The sequence below is a fragment of the Miscanthus floridulus genome, chromosome 2 (assembly GCF_019320115.1).
Source record: "Miscanthus floridulus cultivar M001 chromosome 2, ASM1932011v1, whole genome shotgun sequence".
Taxonomy (NCBI): Eukaryota; Viridiplantae; Streptophyta; class Magnoliopsida; order Poales; family Poaceae; genus Miscanthus; species Miscanthus floridulus.
In genome coordinates, this window is record NC_089581.1 from 120,844,984 (window position 1) to 120,872,960 (window position 27,977).

Sequence of the window (27,977 nt, forward strand, 5' to 3'; positions counted from 1 at the left end):
TCAAAAGCGCCTATCACAGCTAGGCCACAATTCCGTCCACCTGCACCCAAGTTTAGGCCTCCACCACCAAAAGCTCAGAATAATAGGCCACAGAAACCATTTCGTAAGGCGTTCACTATTGCCTTACCAAAAGGAAATGGTAATCAGGACAGCTCTGTCGGATTCAGAAGTAATCAACCTTGTTTCAACTGCAACCAACTAGGTCATTGGTCCAAGGAGTGCCCCCACCCCAAGAGGAATGGCAACCCAAATCAAAACAATCAGAGGCAGGTGAATGCCAGGACACGTCAGGGACAAAGTGCATTATACCGCTGTGGAGGAAGTGCCCGCCGGGGAAGTTGTCACGGCTGGTATGTTTCTCGTCAACAAGCATCCCATAGTTGTTTTATTTGACTCGGGAGCTTCTCATTCATTTATGAGTCAAGCATTTGCATCTAGACATGATCAAGAAATTATAGAAGTAAGTAAAGGGGGTTTTAACATAAGTTCAGCAGGGGGTACTGTTACTACCAAAAAGATAGTCAAAATGTACTCATCTTGATACAAGGGAGAGAGTACACAACAGATTTGATAATATTGCCGGGGTTGTCGATAAGTGTAATCTTAGGCATGAATTGGATGAAGGATCATGGTGTTCTTATTGACACTAGCACCCGCACTATTATGTTGAGAGAACCCACGGGAGGGAATGCTTTTCTAGTCCCACTCTCCCGTGATTTCGAACCCCAACATTTAGCCTGTGCTATCCAAACCACCACCATATGTGATATCCCCGTGGTTTGTGAGTTTCCAGATGTATTTCCAGAGGAATTACCAGGTCTACCACCGGATAGGGACATGGAATTTAAGATCGAATTAGTGCCAAGTACCGCACCCATATCCAGAAGGCCCTATAGAATGCCACCCAATGAGTTAGCAGAACTCAAGGTTCAATTGCAAGATCTATTGGACAAAGGTCTTATCCAACCTAGCTCATCTCCGTGGGGATGTCTAGCACTATTTGTGAAAAAGAAGGATAAGTCACTGAGGATGTGTGTAGATTACAGACCACTCAATGCTGTGACCATCAAGAACAAATATCCATTGCCCTGCATCGACATCTTGTTCGATCAGCTAGCGAAGGCAAAGGTATTCTCCAAAATTGACTTGAGATCAGGGTATCATCAAATAAAGATCAGACCGGAGGATATACCAAAAACTGCTTTCTCTACTAGGTACGGCTTATACGAGTATTTGGTTATGTCTTTCGGACTAACAAATGCTCCAGCCTATTTCATGTACCTAATGAACTCGGTATTCATGCCCGAACTTGACAAGTTCATGGTCGTGTTTATCGATGACATATTGATTTATTCAGAAAATGAGTCAGATCATGAAGAACATTTGAGGATTGTCCTATCCAGATTGAGGGAGCATAAGCTATATGCCAAGTTTAGCAAATGTGAATTTTGGATGAGCAAAGTGCCTTTCTTAGGTCACATTTTATCGAGAGATGGAATCTCAGTAGACCCATCAAAAGTATAGGAGGTCATGGATTGGAAAGCCCCAACTTCGGTTCATGAAGTTAGGAGTTTTCTAGGGTTAGCAGGATACTATCGTCGGTTTATTCTAGATTTCTCAAAGATAGCTAAGCCTATGACCAGACTACTTCAAAAAGATGAGAAATACAAATGGACACCAGAATGTGAAACAGCTTTTCACACCCTCAGAACTTTGTTGACTACAGCGCCTATACTAGCACAACCAGACATTGAAAAGCCTTTTGATGTATTTTATGATGCGTCAGGAATAGGTTTGGGATGTGTGCTTATGCAAGAAGGGAGAGTAATTGCATATGCCTCTCGGCAATTGAGAAAACACGAAGTCAACTACCCTACACATGATTTGGAACTGGCAGCCGTTGTCCATGCACTAAAGATATGGAGACATTACTTGTTGGGCAATGTATGTCATATCTATACTGACCACAAAAGCCTCAAGTATATCTTTACCCAGCCAGAACTAAACATGAGACAACATAGATGGTTGGAATTGATTAAGGATTATAATTTGGAAGTGCATTACCATCCGGGTAAGGCTAATGTGGTAGCCAATGCACTTAGTCGAAAGTCCCATTGCAACACTATGGAAGCACTATTGGAAGATGGATTCAACTTGCTACATCCTGCTGTACTACACAATATCACGATCAGTTGTTCGCTTGAGAGCAGAATCATAGAGCTACAGCAGACAGATGTAGGGATAAGTCACATCAAGAGAAAAATGCAAGAGCAAGAAACCAAACATTTTAGATTGGACGAAAGAGGTGTATTATGGTTTGAGGACCGATTAGTGGTACCAAAAGACCGTGAGCTAAGGAGTCAAATTTTAGAAGAAGCTCACTCATCCAAATTGTCGTCTATCCATCCGGGTAGTAGTAAAATGTATCAAGATCTAAGAACCCGTTTTTGGTGGACTAAGATGAAGAAAGAGATCACAGCCTATGTTGCTAGGTGTGATAACTGCAGTAGAGTGAAAGCCGTCCATATGAAAACTGCTGGATTACTTCAGCCATTGCCTATTCCAGGATGGAAATGGGAGGAAATCAGCATGGACTTTATCACAGGCCTTCCAACAACGCCACAAGGTCACGATTCAATCTGGGTCATTGTTGATCGTCTCACCAAGTCAGCACACTTTATACCCATGAACACGCGGTATATAGTTGGGAAATACACTGAGATATATGTATCCCAGATCATGAGATTGCATGGAGTACCCAGGACCATAATCTCAGATAGAGGACCACCGTTCATAGCTCATTTCTGGTAACACTTACACCAAGCTTTGGGAACCAAGCTAATCAGAAGTTCAGCTTATCATCCGCAAACTTCAGGACAAATAGAGCGAGTGAACCAAATCCTAGAAGATTTACTTAGGGCTTGTGTTATATCTTCAAAAGGTTCATGGGAGAAATGGTTACCTTTAGCTAAATTCTCCTATAACAACAGTTATCAAGCGAGTATCAAAATGGCTCCATTTGAAGCCTTGTATGGCAGAAAGTGCAGAACTCCATTGAATTGGATTGAGCCCGGTGAAAGGAGATACTTTGGTATTGATTTTGTCAATGAAGCCGAAGAGCAAGTACGTATCATCCAACAACACATGAAGGCAGCTCAATCAAGACAGAAGAGTTATGCCGATAGGAGAAGAAGAGCACTGACTTTTGAAGTGGGTGACTATGTATACCTGAGAGTATCACCCATGAAAGGTGTGAAAAGATTTGGGATGAAAAAGAAACTTTCACCAAGATATGTAGGGCCATACCAAATTTTGGAACGAAAAGGAAATGTTGCGTATAAGCTACAACTACCACCAGAGATGAGTGCAATCTTTGATGTGTTCCATGTTTCTCAGCTAAAGAAATGTCTTCGAGTACCGGAAGAAGCGATTGCACCCACCAACGTGCAGCTTCAATCAGATTTGACCTATGAAGAAAAGCCAATTCGAGTATTAGAAGAGATGGAGAGAGTGACAAGGAGTAAGATTATTAAGTTCTATAAGGTGGTGTGGAACAATCATAGTGAACAAGATGCTACGTGGGAAAGAGAGGATTATCTGTAAGAAGTTTATCCTGCCTTTTTCCAAGAATGGTAGGTCTTGCAAATCTCGGGATGAGATTTTTATAAGGGGGAGGGGCTGTAACACCTCGGGTGTTAGCCTTGCATAACTTGACTTGCATAACATGAGCATGAGCATCAAGCATTCATAAATCATCAATTACAACTGAAACATTTGATCGAAACATATGAAACATTGCTTGTTATCTCGTGTTTCTTGGAACATATGCATATGATCTTGTACAAATAAATGCAAGTGGGTAATGCTAGTCACTAAAACACCTTAGCTACACTTAGGTTAACAAAAGGAACCTTGTTCATGAAGGCCACATCTCATGATCAAGCATTTAAGTGATATTTCATGTGTTGACCTGGATAGCTCTATGAGTGACCACTGCATAAAATGATAGGATGACCTTGGAAATTTCTTAAACATGCTTAGGATATCATCATGAACAACTTTGGTATTTAGGGCTAGGGCTAAATTGGTCATTTAGTCATGGTTTGAGTATGTATCATGTTTTCAAAGTGACATGTTTGACTAAAGTTGAACTAGGTGTTAGGGACCTTGCATGGAGGAGTTCACTAAAGCAATGTTGTAGTGTTTGACATAAGGAACAACTTTGATTTTTGGGCCTTTGACTGATTCAGCTCCTAACATGTGTGAATTTGGGTTTCAAAAATCAGTGAAATCACAATTTCTACACTTAGCAAATTTTTGCTAAGTCGTGAACACCGATAGCCTGACAAGCCAACTTTGAGCACGATTTTTCTCCTTAACCGTTGCGAATTAGGTCTTGATCGTTTAAGATGAATTACAGATGGTACTTAGAGCTACAACTTTGGTGTAGATTGTGTGCACTAATACTTCACGGATTAGAAGATCAAGCTCCACGAAAGTACGTCGTCAGGCACTGCATCGCGCGACTGAATCGACTGAATCGCAAACGTTCTGTGGCCAACACCGGCAGAACCCGCGTGCCGCGTGTCCCCGGCGACGGCCGCGCATCGCCAGCGCTCTGTCCGCACAGGCCACGATGTGCCTAGGCGCGCCTTCATCACCGCCAGCGCCCGCCCGAGCCACCCCGCGCCTCATTTCCCAATTTCTGCTCCGTCTTCCTCGCCGCAGCGACAGCCGAGCTCGGCCCGCACCTCCGCCGTCGCCGTAGCCAACGCCAACTCGCCCTCGCTGCTTCTCCACCCCGGCAACGCCTCCACTAGTGCCCCAGCGACCCACTGCCTCCTCCCGTGCTCGCTGACCGAGCTTGGTAAGCCCCAGCGCCGTGCAACGCCTCGTCAGAACTCTTCCGCCACACTCCATCACCGTGGTCCGGCTGACTCCGACCACCGCATGCCACGTTTGAGCGCGCAATAGGCCAACCATAGCTCATAGATGCTCATTCGAGCTTGTGTTTGTGTCACCGTAGCTTCCACCGGCGTTTCACCGTCGACCCGCACCTCCACCCCGCCATGGCCGCCGCCGTAGCCGCTAGCTCCGACGAGAAGGCCACCCACGTAGCTCAATCGATGCGCGAAGTCGAGTAGATCATCGTGTGATGATGTCACCACTGGCGAGTTCGCCGTCGGCGAGCTCTGGCCGCGCCCGCAGCGTACAGCGCCGCCACTCTGCTTCGGTGTCGATGACATGTGGGGTCCTCTGACCGACGGGTCCCACCGGTCAGCGACAGAAGTAGAGTAGGCTAGTTCAAAAATTTCTGATTCAAGTGTGATTTGTGATTTTTGTATCTTCAGTTTGGTAGCTCCTAAAATTTTGAAATAAATATGATTGTGTTGCTTAGGAAGTGTAGTATTTAAGAAAAATATGTTCTTGGTTTCAACAGTAGAAATTTCTGGAGATTTAAATAGGGATTTCAAATGTGCTTTTGAATGCATTCAAATTTGTTTATTTTATATCTAGAGTTCATGTGCTCCAAAAATTATGAAATTTTTGTGGTAAGCTAGTCTTAGCATATATGAGCTTGGGTAAAAATTTGAGGACCAGTGCATGTGTAGATCTATAGTTATAGATTTTTCTTTTATAAATAATTAATTCTTGCATGAATTTTTATAAATTAATTATGACTCCAAAATTCATGAAATTTATTGGGGGTAATAATAGTACCATATGGATGTTAAGAAAAATAAGAAATCTATTGCTTGACGCTTTTCAATATAGTTTTCTATTTATGCTATTTTAAGCCATTATGCCTTGTCATTTTTGTATAGGATGTTTTATTGAATAAAATGGCATGAAACTTTTACAGTAGTCTTTTGATAGCATTAGTAAAGCACTGTAATTTTCTTAGAATTTATGATGCACATTTGGTATAGGTTTATTATTTAACCTAGGTGTTCAAAGAAAATAATAAAGGCATTTAAATAAATAGTTTGGGCTTCACCATTATAATTTCTTAAATGTATTTGGTATGCTTAAACTGTTGGTAAGCTTTGTATGATAAGACTTTGAATACTTATATGAAGTAGAAGTATGGTTACTTTATAATGCAAATTGAAATAGTTTCCGGACTGATTCTAGAGTGTGATGAGTTGCATGTTGAAACTGATGTAGACTGTAAAAATGGTTAATAATAAAGTTGTAGAGAATTTGATAAGCTTTCCAGAAAGTCCAGGATCACTGTTTTTGGATTTGTAGAACTCCAGTTATGAGTGAAACAAGTAGCTACTGTTTATGGCATAGTCGATGTATTATAGAAGTAATTAAGTAATAATCGAGAAGAGATATGCACCTACTCAAACAACGTGATGCACTTGTTAACATATATGCATTTGTAATACTTATACCATACTCATGCATCTAGGATCGGAGGAAGAGATCACGTTGCTGGAATTCGAAGAAGCAGAGGAAGGGAACCCGCAGGAGGATCCGCAAGCCGTAGCTCCCGAAGGCATGGAGCAGAACCCTGAAGAGCTTCCAGAGTGCCCTGACCACCGTCCTACTTATTTTCTGCGAGGCAAGCCCCGGAGCATTTTAAGTCTCCCAGTAATTTACAACTGTTTACTTACGTATTTATGATTGATGCATTAGGTTATAAGAGTTGAATGAAACCACTTGATGCATGTACATTCCTTGTCCAGATATTTCACCTTTAACCGGTATAGGTCCAGGATCGAATATATATGCTTAGCCATGCTTAGACCGGTAGAAGTCGGGTGATGTCCTGTCACCTGCGAGATATAGGTGGATACCGGAGCACGGCTGGCTATATCTGCTATCGTGGAACAGAACCATGGGGTAAAAGTAAATTGAGACCGGACGGGAAGTCGATAGAGAAGCGACAAGACATGGAGGTCTTGGGTGTGGATTTATCCCCGTCTGTGTCGATTAAGGACCGTACCGTTGTTGGCGCTTCTGACAAGATTGAACACATGCCTCTCACTTAGCTGGCCGGATAACTCGTTCCGACCACGAAGTTGAGTAATTAAACTCAGGCCGGGAACCATTCTGTTGTGCGCTCCTTCCGGGGAACGATCAAACTGAGCCCAAGGGCAGGCTTGGCCTGAGCATCCTGGCATCTGGTGTTCCAGATTGTGCGGCGCGGTACGGACCCACGAAATGTGTACCTGAGTTGTACCAAAGGTGACCTAAGACTATCGTGGCTGATAGATCTAGGTTTGTGTTAGGAATAAATTCCCAGCTGGTAGAAATCGATTCGAATTGTCGTCTCTCCCGGATAGTGAGAAACTTGGCTAGTCCCAACATCGTAGCAACTATATTATGAAACATGATGGTTTAGATGAATATGGAATTACAATACCTGCTATGGTTACTATTGTATGATTCTAAATGAGATGCCACATGTTTGGCACAGGATAGTTGCTAATCTAGAAATGGATAGTTATAATTAACTTGATAAAGGAATCACAATTGTACAACGGGTAATTGCCTTTTACGCAAAATGTTGTCAAGTTCCGTCCACTTATATAGCCTTGCATAATCCTTGGAGTCATTTTATTTCTAGTTCATGACGGGTAAGTCTAGCTGAGTACCTTCTAGTACTCAGGGTTTATTTTCCCATTGTTGCAGATGGCACTGTGTATCATGGTTATTGCAAGAGTTGCTTCTATCCCGCCGTGGATGAGGAGTAAGCCTTGGGCAGGCTTCCTTAGTAATTCCTATCTTTGCTTTTGTGGATCGTGATCTGGCTTGGCACTGTATCAAACTACGTTGGAAAACTTTATCTTGAACTTATTTTCTTCCGCTTTGTTTATCAAACTTGGTTTGTAATAACTTTTATTCGTACTCTGATGATGAAAAGTATCTGTGAACTTTATGTAATATGTGGCATGTTTGTTGAATCCTGTATGATCTTGGTTGTTGTAAATCGTTTATCGAGACCCGTCGTGGTACTCGACGTACTACCGGGTTTATATGGGTTCAAGTATGACAGCGCGACCGCTTGCAAATTGCCATTGTACTTGTATTCTTATAAATTGGTCGGTTCTGCGACAGGAGGTGCTTCTGTCAATCTTATGCCATACACCACTTTACGTAAGCTTGGCAAGGGATCAGGAGATTTGCTTGAGACTGACATGATGCTTAGAGACTTCAGAGGAAATACATCCAAGACCCGGGGGGCAATAAACGTCGAACTAACAATCAGGAGTAAAACTCTGCTCACCATGTTCTTTGTCATTGATGGGAAAGGATCATACAGTTTACTCCTCGGTCATGATTGGATTCATGCGAATTGCTGCATACCATCGACCATGCATCAGTGTTTGATTCAATGGCATGGAGATGATGTCGAACTGGTTCGTGCTGATGAGTCCGTAAGCATCGCAACAGCTGATCCAGTCTTTTGGAAACTAGGAGATTTTGAGTGTTTCTCTGGCAAGACATGGGAAGGAGGCTTTATTAAAATCAGCAATAAAAGCCAACAGCCGATGCAAGCGATCGGCTCTGAGAGTTTATTTTAGTAAAAAAGGTTATGGCTTCATATCGGCCATTGGAATAAAGGAAAACAAGTATTAGTTATGAGGTTTAGGCCAATGTATGAATGCTAGATAAGGTGGCGAATTCAGGGTTAATGGATTTGAAGAAGTCATGTTTCACTTATCAGGATGTTCGACCTGGGTTGATTGCTCGTTCGACTTTTGATGTGAAAGTTTCTATGGTACGTTGTCCTGACACTCGGGCAACATTCGATAGCCGATTCATTCTCGGCTCTAATAGCCGGTACCAGAAGGGTATCGCCTCTAGTTCAAAAAATAAACATCTTCAAAGACAGTAATAGCCGATACGATATGTATCACCTATAGAGCAAAAAACAAAAAGAGCGAGAAACATTCATGGTCGCACATGAAGGCATTGCATTGAAACACAGTCATAAAAGAACAGGAGTCTTCATTCATTGATACAAACTAATCGAAGACCTTGTTCACCACATCCTGAGTGGATGTGATGTCTACTACGGCCTCCGCTGCCATGATGAATTCTTCAAGCAGGTCCTCGTGCTCCTTAGGGCCATCGCCCATTGGGAAACCTGTTTCCATGGCGTGAAGCTCGTACCCAGTTCAGACTTGTGCCATGGTCAGCAGCACCGCCACACCATGACGAACGCCATGGAGGGCGATCTCTCGAACACGGACCGGGACATCTTGGAGACAAGCGTCGATGGAGGAACCCTAAGCATTGACAGCGTCTATGGCCACATTCGTCGCCAGTTGGAGAGATTCCAACTATGCTGTTAGGGCTGACAATCATGAGAACAAGAAGACGGTCAAGATGAAGATAATGGGAGTTAGAGTAAGAAGCCTTCATGGGATTCATCTTACCCGCAACCATGGCGTCGAATTCGGCTAGCTACGCTCGGACGGCACTGGCCTCCTCCTCAGCTACGTGAAGGGTGTCCTAGGAAACCCTGAGGTGAATCTCTAGTTGGCCATTCTCCCAAGTCGCCTTAGAGTAACGGTTTTGAGCCATCCTCCACTCGTGAAGATAGCGCCGGGCATCGTCGCCATTGTAGGAATCAGAAGAATCCGACGACGAGGCCGGCACAGAAGATGCGGCGTTAGAGGGCCCGCCGGCCCTGGGAAGAGGACAGAGACTATCATTCACAACAAACCTATAGGTGGATTAGAACTATTCATCATCATGAACAAGAAATGTCAATCTCACCTCATGCGCCAGAGACGCTGATTCATTGGCGTATTCTCTTCTAGGATTTCCTCCACCACGCGCTTGGCTCGGTTATCTTCGCCGGCCATGAAGAATGATTGGATCTGCACTATAGGGTTTTGGCAGGCGGAGAAGAGCAAAGGAATAGTTGCGGATGGAGATGTGTTCGAGGCAAAAGACATCGGCTGGTATTTGAAGACATGAAGCGAAGGGATGGACGCCTCAGGATGCGCAAAAGGCAACCACAATTAATAGGAGGCGAAGCGCCACTTCACTAATGTCAATGGAAATACAGCACTGAGCAACTAAAAGGCAGGAAATCAAAAGGTTCTCTTAATAAAAGCCATGTTGTCAGACTTGGTTAAACCAAGGGCTTGGATTGACTATATCAAATTGGCTCTTTAGCCGAAGATGGAAGCATGAGTAAACAACAGAGAATATGATCGGTTCTACACAAGATCCGCGATGACATGCAGATCTCGAGTCTAGGGCACCATGGGTCGCTCTCAGTATTTCTAGTCAAATGACATCAGCTCCCGTAGGCTATTGACTTCTCCAGTTGATCTAGAAATGCTCTCAAAGACACTTATGACGACCAAAAAGTGAGACAGCCGGTATGGCCGCCTAATCAGGGGAAACCTTATCGGCTCAGGCATTGCGCGCCTGATACATTTTGGAAATGCTGGGAGGAGGAAAAGGATTCAACAGATCAATAGGGAATATTTGAAGGAATATTACCCTAATGTTTGGATTAATACTCAACGACCAATTCGCTCGGCTGACAGCTCTAATGGCCGATACCAGAAAAGTATCGCTGTTGGTGCAAAAATAGATTCAGAAGAGTAAAAGCCGGTACAATGCTTATCATCCATGGGGGAAGAGCAAGCATAAACCAAAGTAATGCGCATGGTGCCAAGACATAAAAATTATCTGCTAAAATATCACCTATTACAAACTACGGGCCGAGGAAAACCTTGCCTACTATGTCATCGGCCAAGGTATTAAAAGCTACAGAATTGGCGACACTCATGAAATCTGTAACACCCCAGGTGTTTATCACCAGTTAAGCAATGGGTTTGAGCTCAAACATGACATGTCAAGTGGTAATCAAGGTGTCAAGATCAAATCTACATGATGGAGCTCCAACTTAAACTTGGGCCACGCACAATTGCTTACATATGGACCCTTGTTAAGATTATGCAAGAGTAATTCTAAACATGCTTCTTCCATGTACATTACATCCACATGCATCCATCTAGACCCATGGAAAAGTTTCATGAAGTTTGGAATTAAAAAGTCACATGAAATGATAAGTCATATCTGTGCATGAATTGCTTTATCAAGTGGATGGAAACCTATGAAGTCAACCAAACCTTGGTACCTTGCTCAAACAACTCTACTTGCACTCATGAACAAAAGCTATGAAGGGTTCATGTTGACCAGGTGGCCAGAAAATACTCCAATAGATTAAAAAGGGTGATTTAAGCTTTATAGTGATGCTACTTTGATTTGGTTTGAACTGCAGCTTAGAGTGTTTGCATGGCAGTGGAACCTAAATAAAAGTTGGAGTCCATGTTATGTACAACAAACTTTATGTTTGGAGCAAGAGCTAGATCAACTTGGGACTAAGTCAAACAGAGGCTCGAAAATTGAATCAGCGGCTGTTTTCAGACTTAGAATTTTTCTAAGTCTGGAATTCATCATCGTCGCCATTGGCATCCCGTGTTCTCTGAAATTCGTTAAGCAACTTGAGTTGGTCCAAAAATAAAAGCTGAAGGTAATATATTGGATAAGAGCATACAAAAGGTTGCACTAAGTTTGACTCCGTTTTGGTCCTCAATTTTGCGTTTACTTAACCGCTATCAAGGCACTGACACTGTCATTTTGGGGCTTAATTAGCCACTAACCTACAGCCCTAATGGCCAGTTACCCTTAATGAAAGTTGGAGAGTACCTAGAGAGCAACAACTTTGGTACAGGCACCCAGGTCTGAATCCATGTGGATTATGCGAAAAATGGACTCCAAGTCGGGCACAGCGACGCACGCCACGTATTCGAGTTTATGTCCGCGTGGCCACCATGCACCGAGAGCGCCCCCACCATTCCTGAGCTTCGCTGCCACGTGCATCCATGCCCCTGCCTCCCTATCGCGTCCCTACGCCCTCCAAGGTGGATGCCGAGCTCCCTCTGGCTCACTCGTTCGCCCTCCCATCGCCCCTCTCGCTCGCCCTTGCCTCTTCTTACTCGCACAGAGCGCCGGCGGTTGCCATGCCTGCCTTGCCAGCGAGCGAAGCTTCCACGCCGCCGTTCCTGCTTCTTACTGCGTCTTCCTTGCCCGACCAACCATCTGGCTCCCTTGCTTCGCACGCGTGCTCGTTCGGTCCAGCGCTGCCGGGGACCGCTCGTTGCCACGGGCAGCCATGGGTGCAGCCCCTCCCTGCGTGTGTGGTCGGGCACAGCAGGCCCTAGCCGGCCGAGTCTGGGCCAGGGCGTGGCCAGGGTGCGGCCACGACCGAGCTGGGCGCCCCCCCTTGCTGCGGTGCCTTTTCCCAACCGGCCGATGCAGCCGCGGGCCAGTTCCGACGCCGCAGCGCCCCTCTGTCTCTCGTGTGTTCAGTTTGAAGAAGAAGGAGCGCCACGCAAATAGGAGCTTTTCCAGGGGGTTATGTGAAGAGTCAGTGACTCATGTGAATAGTGTCGTAAGGACTGGTTTGTAATTATTTTGCAGGAACTTTGGAAATTCATAGTAAATCGTAGAAAATTCGTAAAATAGTAAGTGTGGACTTTTTGGAATCCTTGTGAAATTCTCTATGCACTAGATCTATAATATTACATGTTTTACTTTAAAGTTTTAGCTGTAAAAATAGATTTATGCCTCTAGGTTTTTAATTCTAGTTGTATTTGTCTTTTTCATAACTGTAGATCTAGGGCTCCAAATGAAGTGAAATTTTTGTGGCATGCTACTCATGTGATGTTTGATGTGTGGTAAAAATTTCAGGAGTATTCGATGAAGTATGGGTGAGTTATTGGTTTATCTTGCTCTCACATGATTTCTTGCTTTAGCAACTTGTCTTTTTCATAGAGGTTGCTATACATATTCAAATGGAGTGAAATTTGTAAAGTAGACTATTGAGAGGATATGTGAGCCACTGTAATTTTTGTAGAATCTATTGTATACTTTTAGTATATGTTCATTAAGTCACCTTGTTATCTAAAATAAATTAAGAAATGCATTAAAAGAATTTATTTGGTCATGGACACTAGGTTTTCTGGTGTTCTTTAGTCATGTGTGACATGTTGGTAAAGTTGGTTTTGTCTAATTATGTGTTTGCAACATAAGTTAATATTTAATTTCTTGCAAATGTGGTTTATGGACAGATCTGGGAGCTTAGCAAAGTTCTTCATGATAATGTGCTTTGTTGTGAAACTTGTTTATACAAAAGTTGTATATAATTCATGTATCTAGATACTGTTAAAATTTGGTGTCATTTGGCCAAGTAGTTTAAGAGTTACGACTGTTTAAAGTTAGAGTTCAGGATTTGTTGCTCTCTGTTTTGTATGAACCAGTTTCTGTAAAGGTATAATTTCGACCTACTTAACTTGGGAATCATGCTGTGATGGTTATATATGAAATGTAGAGAATTTCATAAGCTTTCCAAAATGTCTTCTTGCAAGTCATTTGGATTTGTGTAACTACAGTTATGCTTCTCTGAAGTTGCAATCCGTTTTATGTCCATGTCTGGACAGGTCTGAAACATCTACATGTTTGACCTGTTTAACTTTGTAATTAGCTTTTTATGTAAACATCAATCTTGTAGACAATTTCTATGGATTTTCATAAAGTCTTAGATCATCCTTGTGGGATGTTTGTAGCTTAAGTTATGTTTGAAACAAGTGACTGTTTGCTGCTGTCCAAATCTGCTTGTATCTAGAATTGTTTGCTTCTACTTGCTCTTGTTTGTATGATTGCAAATGGTTATCTTGGACACCTAGAGTTAAGGTAGCAAGCCTAAAATGTTTTGCTAAATTGTGAAGTACTTGATCATGTATAGCTAGCTGGTTGTATGACATGCTTATGTGTGTATAGTGTAACATATGCTTGTTTAGTATGCTTGTTGCATTCCTTCATGTGTATTCTTTATGTTCATGCATCTGCATCTATGCATCTCATCCTAGGTACGCTAGGTACAGCACGTGGACGTGGAGCGCATGATGTGGAGACAGACGATGGTGTAACGGTGCGCTGTCCAGAAGATGGAAGAACCCCTGAATGCAAGTGCTAGGACTTGAGATGTCACCAGGACGGTGCAAGCTAACTGAACTGACTTGTGTCGGATCCCAGGCAAGCCCCGGAGCATATTAAGTCTCCTAATTTCCGAAATGCAGTTACAATATTATTATTACATATATTGTTGCATTAAGTTTAGGTGTTGGATGCAAACACTTGCTGCATTGGTTACCCAATTCCTTGTCCAGATATTGTTAACCTGAATCCTATGTAGCTCAGGCTCGTGTAGTGCTTAGCCCTGCTTAAACACGGTAGAAGTCAGGTGATTTCCTGTCACCTGTGAGATATAGGAAGATACATGTAGCACGGTTGGCTATATTTGCTATCGTGGAAAAGAACCAGTCTTAATTTGAAATGAAGACCAGACGGAGGCTTGCCGGTTTGCAGTGACTCTGTCCGTGTCGCTTAAGGACTGATTCTTGGAGCCTTTCCTGTTCATGTTGAACGCATGCCTCTCTCTTAGTTGGCCGGGTCTGGAGACCGACCACGAAGCCGAGTAGCTCACCTCAGGCCGGGAGTCGATAAGTATAAAGTGCGCCTTGGAAGGGAGCCGTAGGCGTGAGTCCAAGGGCAGGTGATTTAAAAGTCCTAGTCGTCCTGGCAGAAGGGTATTCCCTGAGAGTGCTGGCGCTGATCGAACCCGCGAATTTGGTTCCTGAGTTGTCCCAAAGGTGACCCACGGCTACCCTTGCAAAGTATGCCAGGGTGAGAGTTAGGAATACCCCCTCAGCTAAGTTGTAATTCGATTCGAGTCGCCGTCTCTCCCGGTTAGTGAGAACTTAACGGGCTTATCTCCAATGTAGATACACTAAATAACTTAATGGTTCGGAAATGATGATATGACGATGACAGCCTTATTATACCTGCTATGGTTAATATTGTTTGCTCCTAATAAGTGAGTGCTCTAGTACAGGTGCTAATCTAGTGGACAGGTAAATGATGATAAGCTTGATGCTAAGTTTAAATTGGTTACTATAATCATAAGCTCTTTTATGCAACTGTGTCAAGCTAGCCCACCTGAAAGGCCTTGCATGACCCTTGGTGTCCTTTATTTCTGGTTTTGACGGGTAAGTCTAGCTGAGTACCTTCTCGTACTCAGGGTTTATCCCACCATGTTGCAGGTGAAGTTCTTGGCCTGTTGAAGATGGTGGCTAACCGCCGATGGGCTCGGTGATTCTATAGTTACTTCTCATCTATATGCTTTTGTCGGATGATGTCATTTATGCTAGCAAGGTATTTGGAACATATATTAATGTAATCTTTTGAAAGCTATGTTGTTTTCACTAATCGGTTTTGAAACCCAAACTTGTACTATTATTTGTGAATCCATTTATAATATTATTTTCCGCTGCAACCCTGCGTATGTGATGTGTATTTGCTTAATCACGCGATCTTGGTTGTGATGTTAATTTACCGAGGTCTTTCGGGACACTCGGCGGACTACCGGGTTTATATGAGTGAAAGTATGTATGTGTCAACGTGTTAGCGGGGACAGCCATACTTGATCTTGTATAAATTGGGCGGTTCTGTTACAAAATCCTCAACCAAGCACTCCTGCTCCCTAGGGTATGCTGCGTCTGGAAATCCATGGGGAAGAAGCTGAAGATTTTGGCCCAAACAGGCTTGGGTGGTAGCCAATGCCATGGCGGCTCCATGACGAACTCCATGAAGGGTGACCTCCCTAACATGATTCAGGATGTCATGCAAGCGAACCACCGGAACGGCGCCCCTGGCATTAACAAATCCTGCCGCATGATCCGTAGCTGATCGAAGACTCTCTAGTTGGGCGGATAGATCTAAAAGATTCAAAGGGGAGATGATCAGAGCCTTGAAGATGAAACTAAAAGAGAGAGGAGGATATGACATGTATCGTACCCATAATCCTGGCCTCAGCCTTGGTCAACCTATCCTCCACTGAATTGACCCTGGGAGGTGATCGACATCAAGCCATGGCCAGGGCCAATTCTGCGAGGGAGAGGCATTCAGTGAGGCTCTAGCCATGCTGATTGATGGAGGCAAGCATATCGTCGTCGTCAAACTGCCTCCTCTGACGACAAAGGAACTAGCGATGAGCGGTCGACAAAGAGGGCCCCAAAGGCCAAACGGAATCGACCCTATTCCCTAAGGCAGTGAGGGCATCACGAGATGCACCCTCTTGATGATGGATGCATTGGTATGATGATACAGATCCATCGAGACCCTCCACAGCATGCATCTTGCTGGTCTCCATAATCTCAAACCTACGGAAGAGCAGGAACTGTATAAGGATGAAGAAGGTTTGAGGCAAAGTGGGTTGTTGTTATATCCACAACCATAGCCTGTATATATAGCCCTGGGACACGGAAAGATAGATTTCGCCAAAGATGTGAATCGGAAACGGAGGCGAAACGGCACTCTAGGAATTCAGGGGACGGATAACAAAGAGATGATGGACTCAAATTTATTACTTCCCCAAATTACAAAATATCATGGGGTGGATACATTGACCAGGGATTAACTCACCAGAACTTCTTTGGATTGAAGGGAGTCCGAATTTCCACAGGGCCAAAATTCATTGTGAACCAAGTCACATCGGCCCATCAATAAAGTTATATCCGAGAGAAAGAAAGGTCGCCCGCCTAACATATGCTCAACAGATTTCTCAATAAATTGAGGAACTATGGGAAAAAGCCTAAGGCTTTCCCGATGGGCGTTTGAAGGAATAACAAGGGAAAGGTGATCAAACATTCTAGCCCTCGCAAACGCTAGAACATCTTCGTGAGCATGAAGAAAAGACTTAGGTGATATCACAAGGATTCTTCTAAATGCAATGACTGGTCTTCTTGCTCAACGAGACGCTAGGATAAATGACGCAATCACCCTATGCACAAGAATTCTTCTAGCCGCTCAAGATCTTCATAACAAGAGGGCAGACCATGGAGGGTCTGGCGAAACTGGAGGCACTCGAGAGAGTAGATAGAAACAGAGCGTGGCTGAATTGTTGAGTTGCTCTCGCCAGAGTCAGATGGATGTTTTATAACCGACCTAGGAAGGTAAATCCAAAGGCCCGTGAGGCTCCATAAAAGTTTTTGAAGTGTGGGATCATGAGCTGACATAGGTGGCGACAGACAGTAGACCCCTGATCAAAGATTCTTTACCCGTGACGGCGGGCCTACTGGAAACACAGGCATGGTAATTTTGGAATAAATTTCTTTTATCCCAAAATTGGGGGGCATGTGTTTACACCGAAATTTGGAAAGAAGGTCGTGGTGATTCAAGCTCCCAAGATCATGTCATCAAGAAATCAATTACATGCAGATCAGAACTAGCCGATTCGGATGCAAGAATTATAATCAGCTTTCTTCAGATAGCGCCATCAGATAAGGACAAAGGCTACAATCAGCGCCAGGATGGAATGTGATGGACTCTCAAAAAAGGGAAAGATTAGAGTCCAAGTTATCTTAAATTAGGAATGTTTTCATTATACCAAAGATTGTATTGAGTCGTACTCGAGTAAGGTTCGTTTTAGGCTCTGGGTATAAATACCAAACCCCGGCTATTGTAAGGAACAACCAATCAATCAAATACAAGTCAATTACTTTTTTTTGGCTCCGGCCACCCCTTAGGAGTAGGAGTAGAGTAGATCTCGGCATGTACGGCTGCATCGATCCGGTCGACCTCCACTGCTTGTTGTAAGTACCGTCATGGTTTATACCTCTGTTCATATGGCTGCATCGATCCGGTCGACCCCCACTGCGGCTCTGGTATAAGCTAGTTATCGACTCTTGTCTAATTCAAGTATGGCCTATGTGATTCTACCTCACACCCCACTGCTTAAATTAGATCAAGGTCAACTTATCGGCTCAACCTTAGTATGGCAGTCTTTGGTAGATTCATTAAGTTACTAATATATTGCTTATTGCTTTCATTGTTTATCTAATTACATCAATATCACTCTACCCGATTGAGATTGATCTGGATCGGCCTTATATCTTGTTTAACTCATCGTTTGCTAATCTAGAACTGATCTAATCTGCATTTTAAGCAATGAGTTATGTTTTTATCGGTTGTTTTGCGTCAATCTTAATCGTGCATAGCGTGCGGTTAAGGCATGTTCGATCTTGAGTAGATCTATCGGATAGCGAGAACCGTTTCATGGCCCGTCATCATGGCCTGTGGGATTCTGCCTCTCACCCCACTGTTGGCACCGTGGAGTGGGGATCATTGGTTGATAGACCCGTTCCTGAGAAGACACGACCTTAACTGTGCGCTATGCCTGAATCGGCTGTTTAGCCGATATCGAATGCTTTCACGAACAGTTCACATCACAATATCGTTGAAGTAGGGATAAGTTGAAAGATGTGTTAGCCCCATGATCTTATTGTTGTATTACGGCCTGCATGATTCTACCTCATGCCCCACTGATATTAGTAATGAGTTAGGGTCGTCGAGTCTATTGTTGTTTCTATGGCCTGCATGATTCTGCCTCATGCCCCACTAGTCATGGTGATAGATGAGATCTAACATGTTCATTAGATTTATCATTATTAAACGATTAAGTGATGTTGAATTGTTTCTTTATATAAGAAGGAGTTCGGTTACTCGTAATCATTGGCTCAGCATGGACCGATAATCGTTGATATCTTATTGCCATTGATTAATATTCGTTTAAATGATGTTTATCCTGAATGCTAACCAATTCTCTTCACACAACCCCATGAGCTCTAACTGACTTATTCTCATGAATATACTAGAATCGGCTATTTAGCCGATTTCCTCTCATATCGGCTCTCACAGCCATACATTCAGAACTATCTGGCAACACCGGCAAGTTCCGCCCTTAATTACTAATGAACTTTCTCTCCTTGTCAATTGCAGGGTCAAATTGACTGGCACGCCTCAGGAGGATTGCGTAGAATCGACCACCCCTGCGCTGAAGCTAGGCGGATCTGCTCCATCGAGCGGACCCTTCTGGCTTGCTGCGTGTGTCCTCGGCACGAGATGAAATTCTATGTCGACAACGCTGGACGATGGGTGGTAGAGGTCCCAGCAATCCTCTAGAGCCTGAGAACGACCCCAAACTGATCCACAGGGTTCACACCTTTCTTCCTGGCTTATGGAGCTGAGGCAGTGCTGCCCTCCAACCTCGACCACGGTGCCCCAAGAGTGAAGGCTTTCGACCGCGACTGAGCCACGGAGGCTCAGCAAGACGCAGTCGACCTACTCAAGGAAGCCCGCGAGATGACCGTCATCCGCTCCGCTCGCTATCAGCAAACTCTCCGCAGGTACCACGAAAGAAAGATCAGGGGGAGAATCCTCGAAGTCGGCGACCTCGTACTCTAGAGGACCCAATCAATAAAGATAAAACACAAACTCTCTCCACCATGGGAAGGACCCTATACGGTGACCGAAGTAATCTGACTGGGCACCTATCGACTGGAAGACGACAATGGCAACGCTCTCACCAACACTTGAAACATTGAACAGCTACGTCATTTTTCCCCTAAAATTTGGTCTTACCGCTTTTTTAGTCAACACTTGCTCCTATAAAGCACCTCGTCCCGAACAGTTTAAGCCCAGGTCACTCGGGGGCTACATAAGGGTATAATACCGAATATTACCTCTCTTTTTATTGTCACGTGGTAAACAAATTTGTCCCCAAATGGAAGCGCATTCCTTTTCCTTGGTTGTCCTATGTAACTTTGTTCTCACTCCTAACCGAATGCACCTTGCCATGACCTACGGTTACGAGCAGCCGAGCCCCGCGTGCCTAGCCCAGGTTCTTAAAAAAACTGCAGCCTACGAAACTAACGGGTAGGTGCAAAAAAGAAAGGACAAAAACGATAGCTACGCCAGGATAAAAAAGGAACGGATAGTGATTCTATCACAAAGAACAAGACCGATGTATTCATTGATACAAAAACTGTTCACACAGGGGCTCACCCACGAACTTAACTATTACATTTTTTGCTAAAAAACTACTTCCATTCCAAATACTACTATGACCACTGCCCGGTTCCACTCTCGACTTCGGCGAGCACAATAGGTACCTCAAGGGACCCACCCGGTTCCATTCCCTCGACTTCGGCGAGCACAATGGGTACCTCAAAGGCTCCGCACCCATAGATGCTCAGCAGAAGAGCATGGGGCTTCGGACCTTCTCATGCAGTTGAGGCAGCTCTTGGGTAGGGACGCCATCACCAAAGTATGGCCACCATGTCTGGAAGAGATCTCATCAAAACTTTATAAACCGGCCAACCTGAGCAGCTACAGGCGTGGAACCCTCCATCAGCACGACCCTAGGCAACTTCCCCTCCGCATACGGCTCCATCCTGAAGAAGGCCTCATAGACGAATCCAGCACGCCACCCCCTTCGATGAAAGCCGCCCCTTCTCAGGCAACAACGGCCAGCACTGCCCTGGGTAGCCTCTAGCTCGACATCACGCTCCGGATTCACGAAAGGATCTATAAGTCCAACCCCTCGCTTACCATCTCTCTCACTTAGGAACCACCATGGCATACAGGCACTCTCGGTGAGGAGGAAGAAGGAGGAGAGACAATAGTTGGTGAATCGGCAAAGGACTACGACAGAGAGCCCTCTCCCTCCCCCTATTTAAGGAAGAAACGCGGTAGCCGAAGAGGGGCAAAAAGATCAGAGCGAAAAACTTTCTCCCTTCCCCCATTTAATGTGGACGGGAAACAATGGGACGCACCCTGACCGATGGGACGCACGCTGGCCGACAGAACGACGCTGGGCCAGACGGAACGCCGCCTAGTGAGACGAAACGTGGCCTAGGTATGGCCCACCACTATCACAATACCAACACAAAAACTGAAACATCACCACACGCAGGCAGCTCTCCGCATCCCTAGGCGGGACTTGGAAAAACCTAAAACGGGATCTCCACCGGGAGAAACCATCGGGCTTCCTAAGTCGATCGAACGACTCAGAAAGACACACCGAGACACAGGTAGGAAGCAAAGGGACGCCCCATATAGGCCATGCCAACTCTGTCACGAACGACGAGCACGGGTCCTTATCGGACGTTTCCGACTGAAGCTCTCCAAACCCCGTCACTCAAGTCATCAAGGTAAAAACTACCAACCCCCTCTATTTCTTTATAAATCATTTCATACATCCATACGCGCATTCATTCCATATGCTCATGCCTCCCAGATGATTCGGGCCCTGAACCGCCCGGGGGCTCGGGAACTAAGCATCGCACGTGCATCGAAATGCATCACAACGCTCCGTGTTGCGTCACGAAGCGGCGGTTGCCTCATTCGATATGAGCAACCAACAGAGCCAGGGGAGAAAAACATAGATGAGCCCCATGCAGCCCTCGCCCAGTCTGGCAAGACCGGGTCATCTCAACCTTCTCGTTCGATCCTGAACCTCTCGCCAAGCCCATAGAATCTCCATCGAGGGGAGGTCGTTAGGCCACCCGAGTCGGTCTCCAGAATGACCCAGGCATCTGTCGGGTTGCAGGTAAAGGAGTAGTGGAATGTCACAAGTGGGCTATGCTAACCCCATCACGAACGATGGACCCAGATTCTACTCGATCATACCCGTTAGTGAACTCACCGAGTGCGTTACTCGAGCTCGAGCGATCGGGACAAGCGACAAAACTTAGGCCCTCTGATTGTGAGGAACCAAGGATGGGGTAATGCACACAACTCACACCGACCCCTACTAAGGCCCAATAAGGCTCGGGGGCTCAAGACACAAAAAGCCTGGGTTTGCGACCCCGATCTCGTCCCATCCGGCTACACTTCCAACTGTGCTCCAAAAACAAACCTAGGTCTGCGACCCCGATCTCGCCCCATCTGGCTACACTTCTGACTGTGCTCCAAACACCTGGGTCTACGACCCCAATCTCACCCCATCCAGCTACACTTCCGACTGTGCTCCAAAAACAAACCTGGCTCTGTGACCCCAATCTCGCCCCATCAGAATCTACGAGCTTCAGCTCGCCCGATCCCAAACTTACTCAACTAACTGCCTCACCCGATCCCGCGGTGTGCATCGACGCCAGGATCCACAAACTCCATCTCACCCAAATCTCTAAAACGACTAAACACCATGGCTGCGCAACGACGCCCTAGTTGACAACTCTGTCTCAACTAAAAACACGCACACACGGCCGCTAACAAACACCCCCCAGATGGTTCTGCCCGAACCGTCCGGGGGCTCGGGGGCTACACCCGTCGACAAAACAGAAACCTCCCCCACTGACAACATAGAGAACCCCCCAGATGGTTCTGCCCAAACCGCCTGGGGGCTACACCCGCGGGTGCGCTCGCGCGCACCCGCCATCAAGATAAAAATCCCCCGGACGATTCTGCCCGAATCACCCGGGGGCTCAGGGGCTCCTGTCGGGTTCATAAACCCGGGGTCCCTCGAGGACCAACTTCCACGCCAAGGCTCGGCCCAAGCGGACAGCACGCAACTCACGGGCCGGCCCAAGAGTCTAAAACAACAGGCCGAAAGGGCGGTCCAGTCACCGACTGGAAGGTCTGGCCAAAGAGGAACAACGCTCGCTCGTTGACTACTTCGACCCACCTCTCCGACCGGAGCTCTCACTTCGGACTCCAGCCGCCTCTCCGATCGGAAGGCCTAGCCCAAGCACTACTTCTGACCTCCGACCCCGTGTCTTCGACCAGGGTTCACAGAAACCCTGCTCACTGCTCTTCTCCGACCTGCGCAATCAGAGTCGAATGGAGCCATCCGGCCGGGGACGCCCGCTCGGAAAGTACTAGGGGACAAACGGAGAAAAGCAAGGCAAGGCTCAAAAGTCAAAACCACTGTACGAGGGACCATACCCTGCACGAAACTACTCCGTAACCGCCCTAACACAAACAATATTGTATGCGCCGATATTTCCCTCTACAGTGTTGTGGGTGCCATTGACTCCCATACGGTAAGGCCCCCCACATGTCTCTAGGCATCAACAGTGTTGTGGGCGCCGAGATTTACTGTAGCGAGCGCACATGGTGAAACTCCTCACATGTCTCTAGGCATCAACAGTATATGCAGGTACCGACATCTGCCATACCCAAACAAGACGATGGACCTCCCATGTGCATCTGACATTCAACAGTATTGTAGGCGCCTACCATCATCCTACACCCATCGGCGTGGGCAACAAGGCTTAGAAGCATTCGTACTCTCTCCCTCTCACTTGTAAGGCCATCCCCTTCATCTATAAAAGGGGATGCACTCTCTCCCAATAGACCAAGCTAACCCAAGTTGATTCAAGCTCAGTCCCTTCAGATTCATTAGATCGATCAAGTTCACTAGCTCATAACCACAGAACCGCCAGGTTTGGACCTCATGCACTCGCTTGAACACTTAGCTCATAGCGGAGCTCCTGTCGCTCTCGGCCCTTCCGACCGGAGCCGACCGGACCTCTCGTACACCCCATATTTCTCCTTCTCGTTTGTAACCCCACTGCAGACTTCGAGCACCTGAGCTCAGGAATAAAGTCACCGAACGACTCAAACTGGACGTAGGGCACATTGCCTGAACCAGTATAAACCCTGTGTCATTGAGTGCTAGGCCACCTCCGATCACAACGTATGGCAAAACTACAAATATTCACTAGTTGGTCATTTTCTGTACCGACAATTTTGAAACCTGGGTTCTTCATCTTCACATACTTTCTGATACATCTTGTATACTTGTTGATCCTGAGATGTTACAGGTCTTATATCATGTTAGATTACACACATGCAAGTTCATAGATTATGTCATGGCAAAGTTGAAACAGAAGCTCAGAGTTTGACTGATACATCTGACATAAAAGACTGCCAAATTGGCCTTGACACTGAACGAAAGTTGTAGAGTATTGCAGCTTATTAATTTCCAAAGGAAATGCATTGCAACTCTTCAAAGTATGTAGTTAAAGCAACAACATATAGAAGAGTTCAGTGGTTTAGATGGAAGAAATGTTTGACAGCACAAGTGCATACCAGATAACCAAGGTTCCCAACGAAGCTACATTACCAAAATCAAATTCAGTTGGAATCTAAGGAATGGGAAAGTAGCATTGCTACTTATTGGAGAATGGAGAGATAAATCAGAGCAGCTTATGGATGAATATCTTTGTATCCATCAGATCGAATGAATTAGACATATATGATTTTGAATAAAATAGGGAAAGATCACTCACGATTGAAATTGCAAGTGAACCAAAGATGGTATTGCTTATTTTTATGAGTCATAGCTTGTCATAACAATTACATGGATTTCCTCAGAAAAAGTTACAATGATGTAATGAACAGCTCATCAAGTTAAAAAAAATGTGGAATGAACTCGCTCAATGTATTCCTGGATAAGTACCTCTATGGGCAAGGACAAAAGCTGTAAAATTAAAAACTTGTTTCCAAGTTGGCCTTTTAGGTTTAGTCTGTTTATACAGTAAAACTATAAAGAATTATCTGACAGCTTCAATTAATCTAATTGGAGAGATCTAATCAGATCTATCTCATAGGGTCAAGATGGGGGTGGTTGCTCCATGGAGCGAACCGCAACTGAACCAGAGATCCATTTGATTAGCGCAGGAGCACCGGATGCTCCTTTTTATTAGTTGCTGCACCAATGGGGCCCCGATGGGTATTACGGATGGCTCCACATTAGATAACTCGATTCAGTCCCGTGGCAAGCATCGATGGACCTGCTCTCGGTAGCGATGGAGGTGCCGTACTGCATTACCAGGGCACGGCACACGTGTTCGTAGTTCGTACCTGTGCCCCGTATCGCTGGAACCGATGAAGGCAGATCGATTCCTTCCCGACTGGCACGACGGACGGACGCCATTGCTAGCAGCAGCACGTGGTGCACTTGACAAAGGTAGCGCCGGCCGGGCGTGATGCAGAACGGCAGAGAGTGGGCCACGGCCGGCCGCGTTCCCCCGCACGGACCTGCCCATGACGGCCGGGCCACCAGCGCAGCGCAGCGGCGGCAGTCGGAAGTCGGCACCGGCAGGCAGCGAGCCAGCGACGAAAGGCCCGCCTGAAGCGCAAGAGCAGCTTGGGTGTCCCCATGGTACCGAAGGGGCCGTGGTGGCGGCGGTGACGTGCCGACGTCAGGTGGAAGGGTTCGACCCATTCGATCCGTTGGTTCGGATGGTTCTTATCCATTGCTCCTCTGCCATGTCATGGATTGCATTAGGGGCCCATTTGATTCTATTTTTTAGGCCGGTTCGATGATCCTCTGGATCGACCCGCTCCACCCCCATTGTTATCATAGGGAGTGGGGTTGAAACCAACAATGATATAAAAGTCTATAACTAATCAAATGAAATTTAGAAATACCCTTCTGAACTTATGACGTCACTTCCACCAAATTGCGAAATTCTAAAAGGATGTATCCACTTAAATAATGACATCACACATCAGGAGAACAAGAGTCACTTAAATGATCTCATTTGCAACTGATTTAACCTTCCAATTTCTGGTGGTATGGGTGCTGGGCACAATAGTGCCTCTAAACCATAGATCAGGGGTAGGCTTTTCTCTTAGATGTGAAAATTATTGATGTACCTTGGTCTAGGTCACCATTCGGTCCATGGCGCCACAGCGGCTTGGACGACGGTGACACGGTAGCTCGGTGCAGTGGTTCCAGCGTAGTGGAGTCGAGGTCCAGTGGCGACGGCGGAGTCGGTGGGGCTTCCCGTCGCTTGTAGCACTTACTGTAGATCGGATTAGGTTTTCTGTTGGTGGATCACGGCAACTCAGACCAACCTCGTCGTTCGAGCCGTGATCCCCACATCTCTTTTATATGTGCTGTGCGACCGGGAAATGCTATTCTATATTAAAAAACTAAATTACTAATGCAAAAAAACTCTGGATGGCTATAAACTATTAAGCAATTCACAAAGAACGAAGATAACTTGAAGGGGAAATCTTATTTCAGAATATGCATTTGATATTTTTTAAAAACAGTAGCAAACGAAATATCTATTAGAAGTTTAGAACATAGGCTATGAGAAGGTTCCGCTTGCCTGTAGCGTTGCTAAAGGAGCAGAAGGTCAAATTTGTATTGCAAAATAGATCACTTGGACAGTGATGGCAGAATCTCAGTCCAAGGTGACTTTTGAGTATACAAAAGCTGGTAATGTTTGTCCGTGAAGCTTAGGACACAGAGATCAATCACATTAGGCATGACAATATCTCTAATTAAGACTAAAAAGACTTAGGAAGAGTTTTGCTATTATCTAGTATCCTTCCAGCATTGCTGAGTTTCACATAATTGTCGGTTCAAAACCTGCTATACTTTGTCATCACTAAATGTATCTGCACAGAATCAATAGTGTTTGCTTGTGGAATTGCCAAATAGATATGATATATAGAAAATGCTCATGCTTCTAAATAGCGTGTTCCACTGGTTGGGGAGGAAGCATCATGGTCCGCATTTCCACAGCTCCGTCAAACTGGGAGAATGGCGCGCTACGGCTTTCATATCAGCAATGTTTTCTCTAAAAATAGGCTGCCAAGTATCATAAAATCCTGGAGTTCAGGTTGCTGTACCAAATGGCAAAGTAATGCCTAGTGAGTCTGCATGCCTAACATGTGTGTATTCCATCTAAGGACAAATCTTAACTTCTGATTTTAGACTACTGGGAGTACAATGCTATGACATCACAGCCCTGTTGGTCTTATAATCTCTAAAGATTGAGGAATTTATCTTCTATTAAATCTGATAATCTGATATGAATTATGCATACTCTGAATGAATAACTCGTTAAGATGTGTTGCAAAATAGAAATTACTTGATGTCATAGATTTTGTAATATATAAGCAACAATATTAATTCTAAAAATAAGCCTATACCTTATGAGTCTTGAGAGAGAATTATCATATAATATTTGTTTTTGCAATTGTGCAGCTGGAGATGTAGTATTCAAAGTGATACAGGTTAACAATATATATAGAAGGAAAAGATAGTGGCGAGCTCATGTTAAGAAATTACAATTAAATACAACATTTTATCTATCTGTAGAATCTCAAATTTTTTTTCAAAAGGAGTTTGGATTTGATGATTTCTTACATGGATAATTAAATTATCTAACTTCTACCATTCACCTGTTTAATAAAAAAAGCACGCAGAGAAGCTTGGCTGGTCGCTTTAGCTCTGCTTTCCGGGCAGTGCCTGGGCGCCATGGCTGCTTGCTCGGAGAATGCCTGCCTCCGCATGGATCTGCAAGCTGGCACCTAACATCCCCTTCCAAGGCAGCCATGAGCAGCAACGAGCGCCGCAGAGATGCAGTTTGTCGGAGGGCTGATGGAGGTAGTTAGGGGGTTGCAGCTGGAGCAAAGGGGTGACGCAGAGTCTTGTCAGGCGCACGGGGCCGCAAGAGACCGCGCGTGGAGACGGTGTTTCGTTTTCGTGGAGGGACATGCCGTCGCGGAGGCGCCCGCGCCAAGCTCGACCCTGAAGCGATGGGAGGGGGCGAGGGGCTGTGTCGAGTTGGGGAGGAGCGGCCGATGGCCACGGGTGGAGGACGGGGGCCGATTCATGGGCAGAGCATGGTGGACCGGCTGACCGGCAGGAAGCGCCGAAGGGAGAGGCGGCGGCGGCGTGACTGCAGACGGGGATGGGTGAGGCCGATGGAGAAAAGGGAGGAGAATTCGAGACGGGGCGAGAGCGAGAGGAGCTGACCGATCAAAGAAACCAGACACGTGGCAAAAAATATACTAGGGCCTGATGAGCTGGTATTAAATTTAGCTGATAAACCAACTAAAGCTAATATGTTATGAAAGAAAAATACCGTAAGCGGGCTCATTCGTTCAAGCGAACGGCGGCAGATTTCGTCTGGTAAAGATTTATGATTTTTTTTTATAAATACATCCTCTGTCAGAAGTCTAGTTCCACAGATCCGACCTCCAGTCAAAGGTTGCAGGCTTTTTTTTAGATTGTGCACTGCACCGACGATTTCTTGGAATACGGGTTCAGCTCAGTACAGTATCCG